This window comes from Culex pipiens, chromosome 3, assembly GCF_016801865.2.
Source record: "Culex pipiens pallens isolate TS chromosome 3, TS_CPP_V2, whole genome shotgun sequence".
Taxonomy (NCBI): Eukaryota; Metazoa; Arthropoda; class Insecta; order Diptera; family Culicidae; genus Culex; species Culex pipiens.
Genome location: NC_068939.1, coordinates 183506585 through 183523877, shown reverse-complemented (window position 1 = coordinate 183523877; position 17293 = coordinate 183506585). Strand labels below are relative to the sequence as shown.

The window sequence follows — 17293 nt, the reverse complement described above, 5'->3', positions numbered from 1 at the left end:
GAATTGGTTTGATGTGAAATTCGAAAATCTAAAAATTAAAGATAATGTAAGGATTTTGTTACAGATTATAATAAGATGTTGAAGAAAATTCTAATTATATTTATTATTTTGGCTAGACAAAACCCATACATTTATTTTAAAATATTTTTAGGTTACTTTTTTATTACCATGAATCAAGATGAAACTTGTTTTGCAATGTCTATTTTTACATATTTTACTCTAAATCTTTGCTTAAGTTATACTCGGTAAAAAGTGTCATGCTAAGAACAATCTTACGTAACTAAAAATAACAAAGAAATTTATAAAAATGCTTTCTATTAGAGTCCCGGTGAATACAATAAAAAAAAAATTAAAAATGTAAAGTCTGTAATTTTGACATAAGATTATCAAGGTTATTTTAACATTTGTCAGATTCCGCGAAATTGACGTGAAATTTTGTGTTTTGGTGGAAAATTTGGGAGGATTTTGAGCTCGAGAAATGCAATGTTTGGGATTATACATGATTTGAAAATGTCAAATTTTGACCTCATTTCCATTAAAAACTTGTGTGATTCGTTGAAAAATCATTTTAAACAAAAAAAAAATCGAAATGAACCGTTTGGGAAACACGTTTTTTCCACATCGCTTTGTTGGCCAAGTCATTGCCAAATAGAACTTGTAGCAATTTCTAAAATGTTGATCCTATTTTTTTTATGATTTATTCACATTTATAAAGTTTGGATAATTTGCATGCATGTTTTCGCTAGAATATAGTTTTCCAGAAATTTGACAAACACATACACACAAAAAAATATTTCCGAATGTTTATGATGTAACACTTTTGCACGTCATTAAACATTTAAATTTAAATGCAATTTTATGTAAATTTGCAACAAATTATACGTAAAAACATGATTTTACGTGTGATTCAACCGTTTACGTCGAATCTCAAGTTTACATCAACTGAGTTTACATGTGATTCATTTTTTCCATGTCGATTAAATTCACATATTTTTTTCTGTGTACAATACAATGATTCAAATCGTAGAAGTATGTTAAATTTAAAAGATGATTAAACTAAGAATATGCAAAAAAAAACTATTAAAATTAATAATAATTAACACAAAATATAAAAACAGAAAACTTAACAATATTCGAGAACAAAATAAGAAAAATCAATTTTTACAAAGATTAAGATTAGCTTTCACTTTTTGCAAAAATTAGCATACTACAAGTGTTTGTACCTTAAGAAAAAAAAAAAAACAAAATGAAATTAACAGAAAATTCCGTTTTGGCAACACGACTTTTCGACACATTTCCTCTCGACAAAAATGTATGGTCAACAAGACTAATTTCATGTTTCTTCTAAATTGTTGATCAAAAATCAATGTAAACACACACAACTATTAAAAATTTAAAATTTCTGTTGATTTTTGTCAAGCAGATATGCTTTGAAAAAATCGTGTTGCCAAAAACGGCACTGTACTGAAAATAAGTACAATAGCCTAATACTTTTTGAAACTTCAACTATATGCATAATTGATAAAATTAAAAAAATAAATAAATTTGAGTTCCTTAAAAAATAAATTTGAGTTCCTTAAATAAATAAATTTGACTTCCTTAAACAAATTGTACAATTTTTAGAAGATTAAGAGAAAGTTATTACCGGAATTCAATACAATGAAGATAAGGCCGTTGCAAATCTTTTTTAAAGATTATGTCGTCACCCTTCAAAATCGGACCAAAAAATTAGAGCTTCACAAAAAAAATGATTTTCAATTTTTTTTTTGTGGAATTAGAAGTCTTGTTAACTAAAAAAAAACGAAATACATTTTTCTGTTAAAAAATTCAGATTTCTTGTGAAAATTCTATTTTAGATTTTTTTTTAAATCGTCAAAACTTAGATATTTTGAAAACTAAAGATTGAAAAAGAACTGAACTGGTTTAAAATGCACTTTAAAAAAGTTTTTTTTATGTTGAATCCATGGCTTGGATTCAAATATTTACTACAATAAAATTGATGAAAAAGCCTGTATGCATCGTTTTCCTCCGTGCCAAACTTCCTAGAACTTGGGTAAAAGCGCATTCAATTTAATGATCTCCATCAATTTGATTAACAGCAATCTCCACTCTCGTGGTTCCTGATGCTGATGTTGTGGCATGCCTCAAACATAGTCGCTGGTCGCGTCTACGTCAAGTCAAGTGACATGCACACATGCAGCAAGTATGTTCTGGGCGCGCTCAATTGCTCGTAAATAGGATTAAACGAGAGACTGCTCATTCACGACTTTGGGCAGCGATGATGACAACAAGGCTGGCTGAAATCTGCTCCTCACACGGGGGGGCTAAATTTATGCCCGCATCGTTTGCGATTGGTACATAAATCTCGTTTCAGTTTTGGCTCTGGGCACCACCCTCCCTCCCCATCAATTGCACGTGTCCGCGTGATGACCTCAGAACTGCTCGGAGCTGTTTTGTACGGAGTTGAAGAAAGACGGAGACGGAATGAAAAACGAGAGATAAAATTATATAACTATCGGTTACTCATCAACAGCTGACCTTAACTGCGCCAAATTTGGACATACTTTTGCAAAGTCGCTCGTTTCGCCTTCGGACATGATCGTTCGTTTCCTAGACATAAATAAACGGCCAGCATACACTATACACAACTGCTGGCAGAATGGCTAGTTCCGATTACTACCACTACTACTCGAGTCACAGGACACAGATCTAGAGAGATCAAGAACGTAACAAGAAAAAACATCTCGTAACCGTACCCAAATGGACCATGTTTTGCAGAGTAAAGTACTCGGCAGGCGGTCCTGGCAAAGCTCGCAAGAAGACACACGAGTCATTTATACTATTTAAGATTAAGGCTCGTTGAAATTAACAGCAACCGTCCAAGAATTGCCATCAAGAACTCACAGCATCCTCTGAGAGGTAGAGAGAAAGAGATGTGGAAGAGCAAAAAACGCCATAATTATCATGAATTTTTATCGTGATTGTGGCCACGGCGCGTCGAGTTCATGCCGACCCACCGCCACCAGGTACCTAGTAGCTCGTACAGAGAGTGAAGGTTGAGGTTGGCTGTATATCACGTTGTCGTTTACGGTGTGTCGTGGTGGTGTCGGGCAGGTCGAGCCTTATGCGCGCGCGCTCGCCAAGACTATTGACATATGCGACTGCTGAAGGTTCCTCGCTGGCGCCATCCTGAAGTCGATCGGGCTTGCATTGACCGCCACCTCGCCCCCTCCCCCTCGGAAACGAACGAGGACTCTCCGCAGGACCTCCCCGCAGGGAAGCAGCATCAGTATTAAAATAATAGGGTGTAAGTGGAAGTTATTGAACGAAATACTATTTCCAAAGTAAATTTAGAAAATTCTTTTGTAAACAAATTGTTCGAAAAACTGAATTTACTTGACAGGAAAGATTCTGATTGAATAACAAAGAATTTCATCAAATTCCTGATAAAAAAAAAAAACAAAACGAAAATCATGGATGAAGATTTCTGAGAAACTTATTCGATTTTAAACACTCAAAAATGTATTTCAAATTCGAGATATTCCCACAATTAAACAAAACACAATTTTATACATTATATAATCATCACAAAACTATCAACTCACACAAAATCTGAAAAAGTAGCCATATTCCATTTGTTGATATCATCGAAAAAATACAAAAATAGTTCCAAAAATTGTACCATTTCTTGGTTACTCAACTGTAATTTTTTTGGGACACGTCATTTGATGGGAAATTTAACACTCTTTGAATCTGCAATAACTCAAAATAGGGTCTTTTTTTCATTTAGAACAACAGTTTTCATTTTAAAATTCCTTGTTTTTTCCAACTTTGCAGTTTTTTAGAGTGTAACAATGTTCTACAAAGTTGTAGAACAGTCAACTACAAAAAAAAAATGATGTATAAACATAACCATCACGAGTCATTTTTTAAATTGTAAAACCTAGGCATGAAATAAATATTTAGATATTTAAGTTTATTTTTTCGTTACAGTAAATTACTATTTTTTTTATTTTTGATATGTTTAGGTATTTTTTGCGTTTGAGATTAAGAATGGTGCATAATAAAGTAAAGTTATGATTTAAAAAAAAAAAGATATTTTTTGAAATGTCGAAAAAATTTATTTCAAGAGACAAAACAAATTTGAAATCGAAAATGAATTATTGCTTTCGATAAAGTGCACTGTTTTCCTTTCAAAATTAAAAAATTGTGAAAAATAGTTTTTTTCACTCACTAGTTCTAATTTTTCAACTGGGGGTTTCTTGAAAACTATTGGTTCGATTTTCAATGCTAATTTTATTCTGAGATTTCTGCTCTTTTCAATAATATATTTCAATATTCTACCAAATGTACCTCGACGAGGGTTTTTTCATTCGATTTGGTGTCTTCAACAAAGTTGTATGTTCTAATGAAGACAATATAAGCTGATTTTAGCGTGACGTTCTTTACGGATGAAGCCTTGGAAAAATAAGTTATTGTTGAAAAAACTTTCTCCACCTTTCAAATTAACCATTTTTATGATAACAAAATAACGCTAAATATTTTTTTCATTAATTTATTTATAGGTATAAGTGAAAAGTAATGAATAAAAAAAACCAGAAAGATACACACTTTTGAAAAAGTAATGATTTTTCCAAAATATTGAAAATGCACTCTCAAATAAATTAAACACAAATGTTGACCAATTTGAAAACTTTTGCTTGATTTTTAAAATTTCCTAAATTTCACAAAGATTTGATTGTTTAAAAATTTAAAATTGAACCCATAGTTGCCAAGCTATCTTCAGTAAAAAAAATTTAGGTGATCGGAATACGTGAAGAAAATTTATTGTTTCTAAATTTATATTTTTGAATTAAGTATACTTTATTAAATCTTTCTTATAATAATTACATTTGACGAACATAATAAGTGGTCAGCTGTGGCTCTTCAGCTTTAGTTTGCTTTTCGTGATTTAAACACTGTTCATTTTCATAACTTTAAAAGCATATGATTTATCATTTATACTATAATACTAGGTACAATGAATTTCTCAATTTAAATTTTCTGCAATTCTTCGATTTTGCAATGCTGTCCGGTTTTCTGGAAAATTATAGAGCATTTTTTCAGCCGTTGGAATATTTTTTAAGATGAACATACAAGGACACTTGTGTTTAAGAGCGAGTCCACGAGCAAAGCATACCCATCTCGCATCGACCTCAGCAATCTGCCTGAAATTTTCAGGGGTTGTTTGTACATATAAAACTAGCATCTGGCCAAAATATGAGCACTCTAGGTCAACGGGAAGTGGGGCAAATCGGGACACAAAGTTTAAAGGTTCAAAAACGTCAAAAATCTTAAAAAGGCTATAACTCAGGCAAAATTCAATTTAATTTCAAAATTCAAAATGCATCTGAAAGGGCTTAAAAAATGCAACAAAATGCAGGGTAGAGCATCCCAATTGGTTAAATCTAAAGGGAGTTATTGGCATTTTAGTGAAAAAATAGCATAATTTTCAAACTCAAATAAAAAAGTGTTCCATCCAGATATCAACTCGGTTCGACCTGCAGCTTGTAGGGGACATCTGGGACTACCATCCGAGACTGAGAATGCTTTGGGTAAGGCAGTTTAACATATTAAATAGACACTTTTACTTTTAGTGAATTTTTTGGTTGTACATTTTTGCTTAGATCAAATTTTCCGGTGATAATTTTATCATATTCGTGTTCCTGAGACAATTTCACAATAGAAACATGCATAAAAATGTTTATTTTCATCCATTTCAACCCTTTAAAAAATAAAAGCCTAAACCCTTTAAAAAATACCTTTAAAATTTTAAAATACTAAAAATGAAAAAAAAAACATGAAAAAACATAAAACAAAATTAGTAAAGTTGACCGGAAAAAATAAAAAAAAGTGCGCCTTAGAGGATAAATATGATTATTTTTTTTTGTAGGAATACATTTTAAATATTAAATATTATGAAAAAATGTTTCATGTTTTCAAAAAATCGATTCTACGTAAAAAACAATTGTCCATACTACTTTTTGAGTATTTTGAGATTTAAAAAAGACGAGTGCCTCGAAAGTCAAAGTTCTTAAAAATGTTTAAAAATAATTGGTTTGACAGAGGATTGTATAAAATTACAAAAAAATAGTTTTGTCCAATTTTAGATGTAAATTTATTTGCTTGTTTGATTTGGATGAATATTGGATGATGGAATTACCATCAACTTGCACCCAAATTCAACTCATTCACCCTTTCGATCGAGCCCTACCCCTTCGACCGGTCGGTGTGTGCAGTCAATCGACGCGACTTTAAGACGATTAACGCCTGGGACGGACGACCTTGGAGGGGGGGACGTTCGAAAAGAGTTGATTGGACCATCTGGGGGACGCCGGCGGGCGCGCAGTAGTTGGACCACTGAAAGGTGCAGCGACAAGGTGAAAGGCAGATGCGGGATGACCTTTTCCACACATTTAGTGCGATTGGTCGTAGTTTTTCTCCCTCTGGTGTATATGCTAAGTCTTCATCAAGGTCGGTTAGGGCGGTGCTGAACTGGGTGGGATTTTGTTCGGAAGTTGAGTTATTGAGTAGAAGGTGCATATCTCTAACGTGACGTACAAAGTTTCAACGCGTGTGGGACGATCAAACCTGTTTCTTTAGAACCGTCAAACTGCCCACCGTTTCACGATCGGATCACTTGTTTGATGCGATTAAAAATGAAGTTTTGTCAAAATAAAGTCGCTACTCAGTGTCGCGCGCAGCAGTCATGAATCACACACCGTCGTCCGACCCAAAAGTGTTGAATGAGTTGATTCCGAACCCCCGGGAGTGGGCGTGACACGCCGCTGCCAATCTTAAAGTTTGCGTTGAGTCCGCCGTACTCTGACAAGGTGCGCTCGAGGAAAGAGTGAAATTAGGAGGAGAGGTCATTGGCAGTTCGCTCAACTCGGGCGAACCATAGCGGATCAGGAACCTCCGGACACTAAGAACCTTTAAAAGGCGGTTTCAACTCGACTTTGGCGAGTGTGAAAAAAAAAACTAATAATTGCTGAGTTCGAACCACTCGATTGGCTTGCGCGTTTGTTTGTGTGTTTACACACTGACTCGTAGACGTACAGTTTGAGGTTCTTTTTATGCTTTCGGGAAGCACAAAACCATCGCCCACTAATTACTTTAGCGATCACTCGAAACAAAGTGTGTGTGTTTTTCTCTTGTATTATTTCTTCTTTAAAAAATAGCCCCCATCGCCAATAGCTGTTTTTGTTGTTCCTCCTCACTCAAATGAAGCGCCAAGCCCGAGCTGAAGTGTGTGAACATAATAGGGCAGCGGATGACGACGTCGACGACTGTTTGATTTGTGAGAAAGCCGTCATTGAGAATCCGCCAAACCAGAATTTGGGCGAAACACCAAACTCGTGAACCACTTCCTGTCGAAGTTTGTCTCCTCGTAAAACGCACCCGCTGATTGAAGCCTGAACACTATCATTAGCTGAACGCGCGAACGTTCTAAGTCGAAAAGTCGCCAAAGAGGAACGATCGTCACGACACGGAGAGACTTTCCATGTAAAGTTTTCCAATTCTGAGCTCTGCTGGTCGTGGTTTCATGTTTGGTTGCTCTTGTTGCGCGGCTCTCAGCAGTGTGTTATTTTAGCATTATTTATGACTTTTAAGAAGCCAGTAATCTTTTTATGCTCTGCCACGTTCGTTCTTTATTGGGTTTTGGCAGCGAGGCGAGGGGTCCAATTGTTGTATTGGTTTGAAGCTTTTTTTAATTTGGAAATATTTCTCTAAGTTTTATTCTTCCAGTTAGTTAAGTTAACTTGAAAATTCAAATAACACTAACAAAAGTCTTATTTTTAAGTTCTTTTTTCAATTTTAAACTGAAAAAGATCAGTTGCAATAATTTGGATATTTGAATATTTTACAAACCTTAGAATTAGTAGCGCAGACTCAATAATTCAAAAGCCTTGGAAAAATTCATTTCGGATAATCGAATTACCAAAAAAAAAAAACTTTGTATTATCTTTTGTACGAGAATCTCACTCACGACCTCTAGGTCCGGAGTTAAAATTTGGGTCGCAGCACTCGAATTAAATTTTAAAAGCAAGAGAATAACAAAATCGAAAAAAAATGGTCATGATTCTAGAATACAAAGTCCCATACAAACTTTCGGATAATCGATTCTGGTTGTACTCGAAAATATTGAAATTTTGGACTGCTATTTAAAAAAAAGAAGAATTTCGCAATTTTTCATCGAGGTGTTAATTTTTGTCAACTCACACGGAATCGGAAAAAATTGCCCCGAACCCATTTCGAAATCTCGGACGAGCGGTACGGCCTCTTTAATTTTTGAACATCCGAAAAATAATTTGATGCTAGAATTGGTGATGATATGGAAATTTGATGGTGTACTTGAAATAAAAAAAAGTGTTTCTTTCATCGAAAAAATACAATTATAAAAAAAACTTGTGTAATTTTGTGTTACTCAACTGTAACTTTTTCAATTTAGAACATAATTTTTCATTTAAAAATCCACACAATTTTACAATCTGGTCATACAAAATTGGCATATAAATATTCGAGTATCTGTATCTTGAGAAGGAATTTTCTGATCGATTCTGGTGTCTTCAGCAAAATTTTAGCATAAAATAAGGACTTCTCAGAAAAAAGAGGGTATGCGGAAAAAAAACCGGGTTTTTATTTGACTTTTGAGGCTGGTACAAATTTTATTAGAAGTTTTTGTCTCCAGCCCAAGTTTTCCCGAAAATTCAGGGGTAAAAAAATATTTTTTCAAAAAACTTCAGAATTTAAATGGAATTTGAACTGCAATCAGCAGAAATCGATTTAAAATGCATTCCCCTGCGTTTAGAATCATTTTCAGCATGTTTGGGTTTGGGTTGATTTAAAAATCTTTAGGATTTTTCAAAATTTGCGATATTTACTATCGCAAAAATTTTTTTTTCGCTAAAATTTTTGTAATCGTCAAATATTACATTCTTTGAAAATTAATGATTGCAAAACAACTGATTAAGTGTAAAATGCATTTTAAAATATTTGCATCGGCCTAAAAGGCACAGTTTTCGATAAATGTTCAATGTTATGCAATTTAAAAATACCCGTTAAAGGAAAAATACCCTGAATATTTTTGAAAAATATTCCAATTATCTTCATTTTTAACCTTGTTTAAATTTTTGAAATAAAAAAGTTTGTGTCAGCCACTTTTTGGTTATTGGCTCGATTTTCAAAGTTTGAAATATTTTTTTCGTTTAACTTGCTGCTCTTTTCAATAAGGGACCATCCATAAACCACGTGGACACTTTAGAAGGGGGGAGGGGGGGGGGAGTTTGGCGATTGTCCACGATCCATACAAAAAAGATTTTTTTTGTTTGGAAAGTTGTCCACGAGGGGGGGGGGGTAACAGATTCCCAATAAAGTGTCCACGTGGTTTATGGATGGTCCCTTAACATTATTTCGTAATTGAAAAAATCCAAATCATAATTTTAATATTGCCAAAGTTGGTTAGCCCTTTCAAAAGTTCACTCTTGATTCTAAAATTTTAAAATATTTTTTATTTATAATATCAGAAATATTCACAAAAGTTTCAAATTATAAAATTGAACAATGAACCAATACTTCCCGAGATATCAAGCATGTTGAAAATGAGGGCTAATTAAGTGATACTAAGAAACAATATTTTTTCGTAAAATTAAAATTTTAAGAGACTGTATCACAAAAACCAGCAGTCCTTTCAACAAATTCAAAAATGAAAAGTTGTAGGAAATTTTCTCAGCTCTTCAAAAATAAAACATGTCAACATTTTTCGAATTAACCATCAAAAATGCCTATGTATTGAAAACGGTGCACCTGATCAAAAATTTAAAAGTATTATTCGTTTGCATTTGATTTTACATCTAAAATATTTTTTGACAATATCTTCGATTTTTTTCCAAAAATCATTAGTTTAAAAAAATATATTGGTTTAAATTTAAAAAAAAGTGTCCACGTGGTTTATGGATAGTCCCTTACAAACAAAATGAAATCGTTGTAGGGTATTTGTCCCTATTTTGGGCCTAGTACCTATTTTTGGGTCTACCAACCTTAATTCAACGAAATTAAGCATTTCACCAAATCTGGCAGGGATCTGCCACTTGAGAATGATTCGTGCTGTCATTATCTTCATTTAGGTGGGCAAGCATATTCACTTTTTCCTCTTAAATTAGAAATAAGGCAATAATTATATCACTCTTCACATTTTTCTTAGCAAATTGCAACTTGCCCATTAGGTCTAAAATTTTCACCCCTTTTGCTTACCGCTTCTTGGCACTCAGCGTCAAGGCGTTCATCGCTCAGCACACGGATGAGAGCTGTCCCCCCAATCTCCAACCCCCGGCAATATGTTTTTATTGGTGGGTTGCACAATCCCGTTGCAAAAACAATCACTAAACTGCCTCCAAATCAATATAATAACTGATTAAAGTCTCTCGAAGAGAATGGTTCTATTTTCAGTCCATTTGACACTTCTACAAATTGTGACAGTGTGTGTGCGCTTTTTACAAGTTACAGTCTTTCTTGCATATTACGAGCTTGTTGTTTGGCTACGCAACAATTGTTCAATTATGTTTAAAACTCGTAAAAAATGATATAAATCATGTCCAAGCTAATTATGCACGTAATAAAAGTGAAATCAATCAATCTAATATTTATTTGTGGCTTAAAACATCACAATGATTTAGCATATTTGTTGACCGAATTTGTGCGGCTGTACTGTACGAGCTGGGGCTGAACCGTATGTCAAAATAGTTCGCCACGTGCTTCGAGATTTCAACCAATCAGAAGGTAGGCCGAAAATATGCACAAAGAAGGTCGTATTCTAGGAGCAGTATCCCCAAAATAGGGGCGCTCTGCTTAGTAGGCCCAAAATAGGGACAAATACCATCTTTCGTAGTTTTGTCCAAACTATCATATAAAAATTAAATTAAAAAAAATCTTGATGAACAAATAATCTAAGACCAACTCCTGGATACATTGAAAAAAAAAAAAAAATACACAGTTTTATTGTAAAACTTAATAAAAATAAGAGAATTTCATAAAACCAAGAACCAATCCATCGCACAACCCCTCGTCGTTGCAGGCCGTGTTCTATCGTATCGCTCCAAACCGCAAGCAAAGAAGCCAGCAGAGGTGAACCCACTTGATTATGCGAATCGAAGCGTCGAGCACAACACGACCGATCATCGGCTGCCTTCTGGTGGTGTTGGCCCAGCCACGTTAGGCCCTTTTGCATCAAATCGTTCATTCTCACGGTACAATTTGTTCGCCTGTCGTCATCGTCATATTTTTTCGTTCTTAGCCCTACCGCAGCACTACCTTCTAGTGCTGCTATAGTGCTAGGCTGGCTCGGAGGTGATTGAAATTGTACATAAAATATCGATATTATAAATCATAATTATGCTTCATTGAGAGTTACGGCTCGATACCGCTGCTGGGTGGCCCAGAACTTGACGGAAAAGGTTCTAGGACCGGAATTGGGCACTCGACTTTTTGAGGTGGTGATCCCGTAAAAGGGCGCGAGTGCGATTATTTCGACAGGACCACCTCGGGGTGTCTTAGCTATAGGAAAACATATGCTCGACAGCGTTTTTCTCGCTGCCTTTTTTTCTGAAGCGGGGGGCATCGTGTTGCCAAACAAAAGACAGCCCAAGCTGCACATAAATATATCGGTGGGATCTGCTTGAATGAAAGAGGGAGGAGAAAGAGTGTGTGTAATGCAGTTGGTACGCGATACGTTCAGGCTCAATCTAAGCATATATTATTAATATCAATTTACCATATGCATAGTCCGAGGCCGGTTTCCAGAGCAGAGAGCAGCGAAAGAAAGGGCTTCGGCTTAAGTTTGAAGTGAGCACGTGAAGGGTTATGGTGAGTATGTGTGAGTTATTTTTTCTTATTAGGAATTGTTATTATTTCACGAAAGAGCTAAATGTTAAAGAGATTCTAAGGTGGTCCAGAGGAGGTGGAACGAGGTAGGGGGAGGGGACCTCAGTTCAGTTTCAAAACCATTGTAAAACATGTTATGCTAAATATGTTACCAGGAGGTAATCTGATATGCATATACACGAGTATGGAGTACGGTTTTTACAGATTGATCGGTTTAGTCGAAAATGGGATATGATTTACGATCTGTAGACAATATGCGGTATCGACGACGGTCTGCTGGCTGTTGCAACCGGTGAAGAAAAAGGCAGCTCAGTGTAATACAACCTTTTGCACACGGGTCTACGAACACCGGGGACAATCAAATGTCAATTATCTTTGAGCGCACGCAGATATGAATGTTTCGGGTTCGTCGTTATTGGGCATTATGTCAGTTGAAATTTCAGTTTTTAATTTGATATATAAATTGACAACTGCCTTACGCGATGTTTACATTGTATTCAAATATGTTGATTTGATGCTATCAAAAATTGCTGATCTTTTATTTAGAATGTGATGAAATGCAGTAGGAAAATTGAGCAAGTCCTTTTATTTCATGTTGTCAAAAAGACCACAGTAAAACAAATACCTTCCATCAAACATTTTTGACAAAAACATTATTTTATTAATTCTCCAAAATTATGTAAGCTTTTGATTTCAGTTGAAATAACACATCAAATTTTGAGGCATTTTTCCAGTTAATATTTAAAAAAAAACGGCACTAATGAAATTTTCCGTAAGTTTTTCGCTGAACTTTTGTCAAAATTTGTATGGAGCTGACAAACTTCGCTGAAAGTAACAATTTGTTTTAACATCGAAATATCAAGATTCAATTTTATTTTGTTCCCTGGACATTTGGGAAAAATCTTAGGGAAGGGGATCTTTGTTTCAAATGTTTCCTATGGCATATCATATCTTCTTTTTGCAAAATTTTTTAACTCCGGTCTGTTTTTTTAAAATACTTTTTTTTAAAAAGAGCTGTTTGAATATCTTTGAATCTCATTGTTAATATTTTTGTGAGAGTATTTTGACCTTCAAGTCTTAACAAATCAAGAAATTGTTTTTAGTTTTTCATCAATAAAATCGAACCCATAGTTTTCAAGTTGAGCGAGTTGAAAAGTGAGCATTAGATGACGCTTAGAAAAATTCATTTTTCACAAACTTTTATCTTGAAAAAGCTATATGTTAGCAACAATAAATATTTTATTAATATTTTAAAATTGCAAAAAAAAAACTGATTCTTTTTTTCGAAAAATGTCATCCAAAAATTGCTATAACTTGAAAATTTAGCGATTTATAAAAAAATGTGTTTTTTACTACACAATTTTGAATTTTAAATTCGATTTTCCATCTAAAAGAGATTTATAAATTTTGTTTGACATTTTTTTTTTCTAAAATTCATATCTTTGGTACCGTAAACCGGGGTTAAATAGACAGGGTTTCAATTTATTTTCCAAATTTTATTCGAACGGTAAGACTTGTCTCAAGATTTATTAAGCCACACAATGTACATGTACGTTTTTGCAAAAAAGTTTAAAAAAATAGTTTTGTTGAAAATTTTTTATTTGAAAAACAGGGGTGACTTTGATAGTCACTGAGTTTCTTACAAATTTCAGCCTAAAATTGAGCAAATTAAATTAATTAAGTAAGGTTTCATTAGATGTTTCAAAACATAAATTTATATGTTTGTTTAACTAAGTTTATCAACATTTAACAAAAGGAATACAAATTTTAGATTAAGTAAATGAAAAGTTTCATATTTGATCAAAATTCATTAGGAATTGATATTTCCATAAAATTCAAATTTTATGGCACCAAAACAAATTTTGTAGCATGATTAATTAATTTTCCAAATTTAATATAAAACTTGTTACACTAAAAATGGCTATAAATCTGAAGATATTTTTTGATTCTGTATAAACTTGTAACTTAAAAACTAATTTAAACTGTAAAATTGTCTAAAGAATCCTATGATGAAGTCCGTTTTCTGATTCGAACTCATTTTCATTGAGAAAATATGACACTTTGAGAGTGTTAAAATAATGCTATTTATCAATGTTTTCCTAGTTATAGTTAACTAACGCGAAAAATTAGTCGAAAACTACTTCTTGAGGTACTTTGTACACTTCTCAACCAAGGTCAGTATGGTTGCATACCATTCCGTTTGTACTCAATTCGTATTTTTCATTTTGAATAAAAAAATCTAAAGCCTATCAAAGTCAACCCGGCTATCAATGTCACTCCGTTTTATGGTACCAGATTTTGCTCCATCCTAAACTCTATCGCAAAAAATGTTTCTTAAAAAATACAAAAATAAATATTGAAAATTTAGAAAATACTTATTTTGGGTAATCAGATTTTGGTAATGAAAAGTCAAATAAAAAATTGGCATTTTTCCCGTGTGTCAATTTTGTTCTTAAGTGTCCTAATCATAACCAAGAACTTTGCCCAAGACACCAAACCTATCAAAAATATCTTCTCAAATTAAATTTCTTTCCAAAAAGAATTCTTGTTCTTTGAAAATATATATTTTCTTGGCCAATTATTGTACAATCGATTGTTAACTATTAAGTATGCATTGTACAACATTTTGTTTTCCAATTAATAATTCAATTTAATTGAGAAAACAATGTTTTAATGAATTTATTGAAATTGTTACCCATTATAGGTTGGGATTTTGGACTTTTACACTTTAGATTTTTTTTTGTAGTTTGGAACCATAAATTGAAAATTGATTAAACTTTACATCATATATTTTTGAAGGATCCTTAGATATTATGAAATCTTTTGATAGTTGCCTAGCTGTTATTAAGTTCAAAAATCTTGTAATATTTTTTGCTTGAAATGTTAGTTTGGAATTTGATTTTTAGACCCCCGTTCTAAGTCAGAGCTGAGGTATAAAAATGTGAATAATTTTGTAAAAGATCAAAAAACAAAATTTTAAAAGTATTGAATTGGATTCTTAAAGAATAAAATACTATTTTTCAATTTCTTCGTGCTTGTTATTCGAATTGGGAACAATAATAATTAAAAATTGTCCGGCCCTGGAACTATAAGCTCATTTAAACACTTGGAAAATCTATCTGTCTGTCACATTTCAACGCCATCCTCCGTTCGTTGTCCCAAAACTGTCAATCGCCCCTGCTGATTGCATTCCCAAGTAGATACTTCCTCAACCCCACTGGCTGCTGCTGCATTCTCATGCAAATGGTCTCTAATGTCTAATTTCTCGCCAGACACCACCCGCCGCCACTTCATTCACAAATCGCACGTCCCTAAGTCGAGCCACCTGCGTAACGTGACCGTTCTTCACCGTCTTTCAACTAAGTTGCATTTAGTTTGGTACAGTACTCCTAGGAATTTGAATCGGAGTGGAGTAAAAACTGTTTGAAATTTTAATAAGATTCAAGTTTCAAGGGCCACTGTAGTCTGGCTAACTACCTTCTATTTTCGGCTCAATCAGGTCGCACGTCGACCGTATAACTTCTCGGGGGTACTCGATAGCTGTAAACCAAACTTGGGCTGGTCGACCTTACGTGGCGCGCACGGAAGAAAGTCTCAACACCAAGACACCATTGTGTCGTTCAGAACTCCCAAAAGGGGTCGTCGAACGCATCTCAAGGAAACGGAAGTGTGACCAAAATTCGTGTACGTGACTTCATTTGCATACGATGGTTTATCAGATGGTTTTGTTTTGTCTATTTTTCGAATTTGAATTTAATTTGGAATAATTTGAACAGTTCAACTTACCTTCAATGGTTGATTCCTCACATGGAAGTTGTCACGACTGTTAGATTTGTGGGGGCCTAGGGAGCTTCCGGCTCAATCACTGGGTAACTCGATGCACTAAACTGACTCACTTTTAACAGACACTTTGCGGTACAAACGTGCCACTGCACTGCACTTTTTTTTCGTTTCCAAAACTTTGTCACCTTCGGTGACTGTGGGTTTCTTCCTTCTGGTTTCGAACGTACTATCGGTTTTTATATTCCTTTGTGGTGCGTGTTTTATTTTTTCATCCACCCCAAATATAGAACGATAATGCCTAATTAAACACCAGAGCGAAAAATAAATCAATTACTTGGCAAAACAAACAGGCGTTTGCGAATATCTTCTTCTTTTTTTCTCAAACTGCACGAACCAATCCGCGTGGTGATCACTTCTTGTTGTTCATAAATCACACGGATCGCAACGGCTCGTGGCCAGTGTTTTGCGCCTTTTCGAGGGGGATCTCTGTTTTTCTTTTTCGGGAGGGGACAAATGGGGTCATACAGGCAGTGGCCGCGCACTTCAGGTCCAATCCGGCCACATGTTGGTGGCGCCACGTCTGGCGACGTCCGGCCGGCAGGAGATCCTGAAAAAGACGAAAGATGCAAATGTTTGAATTAGCACCCACTTCTGAGAGAGACATTCTGGAATTTATCAATTAAACGTAAAGTGATTTCAAATTTGAACCGACGTCGTCGTCATCGTCGCCTCGGGTTTCTTAATTAATTTTCATAAACGAGACAAACAATACGCCTTGTCTTCGCCACGACACGAACTTGGCTTAATCACGCAACCGTCTGGACCTGAGCTGCTTAAGTCGATGATCGCGTGTGATCTCGCTCGGTGAAGCTCATCGACCCAATCCCAACTACAGTACCAAATGTGTGCGCGCCCCTTCTTCGTATTATCATCACGTAGTAAAACGCGACTAGTTTTTATGGTCGGCCCACAATTAAAAACGAACGCACCACGCACAATGGGAATTCATTCATTTCTCCCTTAGGCTCTTTTTTTTTAATTTGCAAAAATGGCATTTTGGGCGCCCTGGGGCTTCCTGAGGGGGCGCTTTATCTTTTTCAAAAAGGCGCAGCACAAATCGGCAACTTGGCAAATTTGCAAAATGCAAAGTTTCTCTTGGGCCCTGCTGAGGGCGCCAAATGGTTTAAGGAGGGCGACATTTTTGTTAAAGAACTTGTTAGTCGACGACTAACCTCGACTAACCTACAGCTCAGCCCTGATCTCCCTTAGGCTCTTTTTTTTAATTTGCAAAAATGGCATTTTGGGCGCCCTGGGGCTTCCTGAGGGGGCGCTTTATCTTTTTCAAAAAGGCGCAGCACAAATCGGCAACTTGGCAAATTTGCAAAATGCAAAGTTTCTCTTGGGCCCTGCTGAGGGCGCCAAATGGTTTAAGGAGGGCGACATTTTTGTTAAAGAACTTGTTAGTCGACGACTAACCTCGACTAACCTACAGCTCAGCCCTGATCTCCCTTAGGCTCTTTTTTTTTAATTTGCAAAAATGGCATTTTGGGCGCCCTGGGGCTTCCTGAGGGGGCGCTTTATCTTTTTCAAA

At 35.0% G+C, this 17293-nt stretch overlaps 1 protein-coding gene across 2 annotated transcripts in view; it reads right to left on the bottom strand.

Annotated features, from left to right (window-relative positions):
- LOC120425767 (FH2 domain-containing protein 1) overlaps nt 1–15847 on the bottom strand; it is an 80924-nt gene extending 65077 nt beyond the window's left edge. For both annotated transcript variants that reach the window (XM_039590375.2, XM_039590376.2), the window contains exon 1: nt 15706–15847. The gene's annotated coding sequence lies outside the window, so the exon portion shown is untranslated. The remainder of the gene's footprint in view (nt 1–15705) is intronic.
- Between the last annotated feature and the right edge of the window lie 1446 nt (nt 15848–17293).